The following is a 4,641-nucleotide window of genomic DNA, read 5'->3' on the forward strand; positions in this document are numbered from 1 at the left end:
TTAGACTAACATTGCATGATTCCTGGAATTCTCATTAAGAATTTTGATATCCTTATTTTCTTTCAATTTTCGAAAAAAAATTACAAAATCATAAAAATCAAAAATATTTTTGTGTTTCTTGTTTGAGTCTAGTGTCTCATTTTAAGTTTGATGTCAATTGCATGTTTCTATTCTTCTTGCACTTTTTTTAATTCATTCATGTGTCTTAATTGATCTTCAAGTTATTCTTGATGATTTCCTTGTTCTGATCTTTAAATTCTCTTGTCTTGAGTTTTTTTCTGTTTCTCATATGCATTCTCATTTTGTTAGTGTCAATAGTATACAAACTTTTAAGTTTGGTGTCTTGCATGCATTGTTTATTTGATCTTAGTTTCATTTTGATTATTCCTCATTATTAAAAATCCAAAAAATTTTTAATTTGTGTCTTTTCAAGTCAATAATACAGAGAATTGAAGATTCAGAACATTCAGCAGAGGAATTACACAGAAAAAGCTGGGCGTTCAAAACGCCCAGTGAGGAAGGAAAACTGGCGTTTAAATGCCAGCCAGGGTGCCTGGTTGGGCGTTTAACGCCCAAAAGGGTAGTGTTTTGGACGTTAAACGCCAGAATGTATACTATTCTGGGTGTTTAACGCCAGGATGGCACAAGAGGGAAGATTTTGTTTTTGACTTAAATTTTTTTTCAAGTTTTCAAAATTTTTCAAAATCAAATCTTTTTCAAAATCAATTCCTTTCCATTTTCAAAGATACTTGCTAACAATTAATGATTTGATTCAACATTTCAAGTATGTTATCTTTTCTGTTGAGAAAGGTTTAATGTTTGAATCATATCTTTTCTTGTTAGTCAAGTCATTGATTTTAAAAATCAAATCTTTTTAAATTGTTTTTCAAATCATATCTTCTCAATCACATCTTTTTAAAACCACATCTTTTTAATCATATTTTCTTAATCACAAACCACATCTTTTCAATCATATTTTCTTAATCACATCTTTTTCAAAATAGTTTTCAATCTTATCTTTTTGATTTCTAATTTCAAAATCTTTTTCAAAAATCACTTGATTTCTTTTCCACTCTTAGTTTTCGAAAATCAATTAGTATTTTTCAAAATGTTTTTAAAATATTTTTAATTTATTTTCGAAAATTTCTTCCCCTTTTCTCACATCCTTCTATTTATGGACTAACACTCCTCCTCAATGCACAATTCGAACTCCATTCTTTCTTGATAAGTTTGAATTCTTCTACCTCTTCCTTCTATTTTTCTTTTCCTCTGACACCTCAAGGAATCTTTATACTGTGACATAGAGGATTCCATATTTTCTTGTTCTCTTCTCTTACATATGAGCAGGAGCAAAGACAAAAGCATTCTTGTTGAGGCTGACCCTGAACCTGAAAGGACCTTGAAGCGAAAGCTAAGAGAAGCTAAGGCATAACTCTCTGTAGAGGACCTAATAGAAATCTTCAAAGAAGAAGAACCCATGGCAGCCGAAAACAACAATAATGCCAACAATGCAAGGAAGGTTCTGGGTGACTTTACTGCACTATTCCCTTTTGCTGTAAGAGACAGAGCTAGGATATAGTTGGACTCACAACCTAAAGAAAGCCTGAACTCTTAGAAAAAGCTAGTCAATGCCTTCTTGGCAAAGTTCTTTCCACCTCAAAAATTGAGTAAGCTTAGAGTGGAAGTCCAAACCTTCAGACAGAAGGAAGGTGAATCCCTCTATGAAGCTTGGGAAAGATACAAACAATTGATCAAAAAATGTCCTTCTGACATGTTTTCTGAATGGAGCATCATAGGTATTTTCTATGATGGTCTGTCTGAACTGTCCAAGATGTCATTAGATAGCTCTGCTGGAGGATCTCTTCATCTGAAGAAGGCGCCTGCAGAAGCTCAAGAGCTCATTGAAATGGTTGCAAATAACCAATTCATGTACACTTCTAAAGGAATCTTGTGAACAATGGGACAAATCAGAAGAAAGGAGTTCTTAAGATTGATACTCTGAATGCCATACTGGCTCAGAATAAAATACTGACTCATCGAGTCAATATGATTTCTCAAAGTCTGTCTGGAATGCAAGCTGCACCAGGCAGTACTAAGGATGCTTCATCTGAAGAAGAAGCTTATGATCCTGAGAACCCTTCAATGGAAGAGGTGAATTACATAGGAGAACCCTATGGAAACACCTATAATCATTCATGGAGAAATCATCCAAATCTCTCATGGAAGGATCAACAGAGACCTCAACAAGGTTTCAACAACAATAATGATGGAAGAAACAGGTTTAGCAATGGCAAGCCTTTTCCATCAACTTCTCAGCAACAGACAGAGAATTCTAAGCAGAGCCACTCTGACTTAGCAACCATAGTCTCTGATCTAATCAAAACCACTCAAAGTTTTATGACTAAAACAAGGTCCTTTATTAGGAATTTGGAGGCACAAGTGGGACAGCTGAGCAAGAAAATTACTAAACTCCCTCCTAGTACTCTTCCAAGCAATACAGAAGAGAATCCAAAAGGAGAATGCAAGGCCATTAACATGACCCACGTGGCCGAACTTGGAGAGGAGGAAGAGGCAGTGATCGCCACTGAGGAAGACCTCAATGGACGTCCACTGGCCTCCAATGAGTTCCCTAATGAGGAACCATGGGAATCTGAGGCTCATGATGAGACCATAGAGATTCTATTAGATTTACTTCTGCCATTCATGAGCTCTAATGAGTATTCTTCCTCTGAAGAGGATGAAGATGTCACTGAAGAGCAAGTTGCTAAGTACCTTGGAGCAATCATGAAGCTAAATGACAAGTTATTTGGTAATGAGACTTGGGAGAACGAACCTCCTTTGCTCACCAAAGAACTGGATGACTTGACTGGGCAGAAATTACCTCAAAAGAGACAGGACCCCTGGAAGGTTCTCAATACCTTGTACCATAGGTACCATGACCTTTAAGAAGGCTCTGTGTGGCTTAGGGTCAAGTATAAACCTCAAGCCTCTCTCCATAATGGAGAAGCTAGGGATCTTTGAGGTACAAGCTGCAAGAATCTCACTAGAGATGGCAGACAATTGAAGAAAACAAGCTTATGGACTTGTAGAGGATGTTCTGGTAAAGGTTGAAGACCATTACATCCCTGCTGATTTCATAGTCCTAGAGGTTAGGAAGTGCATGGATGAATCCATCATCCTTGGCAGACCATTCCTAGCCACAGCAAAGGCTGTGATTGATGTGGACAGAGGAGAATTGATCATTCAAGTGAATGAAGAATCCTTTGTGTTTAAGGCTCAAGGATATCCCTCTGTAACCATGGAGAGGAAGCATGAAGAGCTTCTCTCAAAATAGAGTCAAACAGAGCCCCCACAGTCAAACTCTAAGTTTGGTGTTGTGAGGCCACAACCAAATTCTAAGTTTGGTGTTGAACCCCCACATTCAATCTCTAAGTTTGGTGTTGGGAGGTTCCAACATTGCTTTGAGTATCTGTAAGGCTCCATGAGATCCCACTGTCAAGCTACTGACATTAAAGAAGCGCTTGTTGGGAGGCAATCCAATGTTATATTTATCTATTTTCCTTTGTTATTTTATGTTTTCTGTAGGTTGATGATCATGGAAAGTCACAAAATCAATTGAAAAAGCAAAAATAGAATGAAAAACAGAAAGAAAAATAGCACACCTTGGAGAAAAACCTTGCTGGCGTTTACACGCCAGAAAGGGCAGCAAATGGGCGTTTAACGCCCAGTTTGGCACCATTCTGGGCATTTAACGCCAGAAAGGGGCACCAGACTGGCGTTAAAAGCCAGGAAAGGACAAGAGACTGGCGTTAAACGCCAGAAATAGGCACCAGCCCGGTGTTTAACGCCAGAATTGGAATAAAGAGCAATTTTGCTCGCCACTTGGTGCATGAATAAATTTTCCTTGACACCTCTGGATCTGTGGACCCCACAGGATACCCACCTACCCCACCAGTCTCTCTCTTCTTCACCCATTCACCAATCACCTCAACACCTCTTTCCCAAAAACCCCTCACCTTTCAAATCTTACCATTCAAATTTAAACCACTTTCCCTCCCAAACCCACCCATAATGGCCGAACCCTACCCCTCTCTCCATTCCTATATACACCCATCTTCACTCCTTCATTTTCACACAACCTAAACACTACTTCTCCCCCTTGGCCGAACCACAAAGCCACCTCCATCTCCTCTATTTCTTCTTCTTCTACTACCTTCTTTCTTCTTTTGCTTGAGGACGAGCAAACCTTCTAAGTTTGGTGTGGTAAAAGCATTGCTTTTTGTTTTTCCATAACCATTTATGACACCTAACGCCGGAGAAACCTCTAGAAAGAAGAAAGGGAGGACAAAAGCTTCCGCCTCCGAGTCATAGGAGATGGAGAGATTCATCTCAAGGGTCAATAACTCAGTAGTAGAGCATTTGACTACACATCAAGAGAGCCCACTCATGGACCTCAACAAGAGCATGAGGAATTTCCTCATCAAAAAATCCTTGAGATACCTCAAGGGATATATTTTCCTCCACACAACTATCGGGAGCACCAAAATCACTAAGGATGGAGCAACAAAGGCAACGAAGAGACATAGAGGAGCTCAAGAGCACCATTGGTTCTTCAAGAGGAAGACGCCACCCTCACTAAGG

At 38.9% G+C, this 4,641-nt stretch overlaps 1 non-coding gene across 1 annotated transcript; it reads right to left on the reverse strand.

Annotated features, from left to right (window-relative positions):
- Window positions 1-1,669: 1,669 nt before the first annotated feature.
- On the reverse strand, window positions 1,670-1,773 carry LOC127740754 (small nucleolar RNA R71). The gene has a single exon (XR_008001613.1). It is a non-coding gene; the product is annotated as a small nucleolar RNA R71 (small nucleolar RNA).
- Between the last annotated feature and the right edge of the window lie 2,868 nt (window positions 1,774-4,641).

Source organism: Arachis duranensis, chromosome 7, assembly GCF_000817695.3.
Source record: "Arachis duranensis cultivar V14167 chromosome 7, aradu.V14167.gnm2.J7QH, whole genome shotgun sequence".
Lineage (NCBI taxonomy): Eukaryota > Viridiplantae > Streptophyta > Magnoliopsida > Fabales > Fabaceae > Arachis > Arachis duranensis.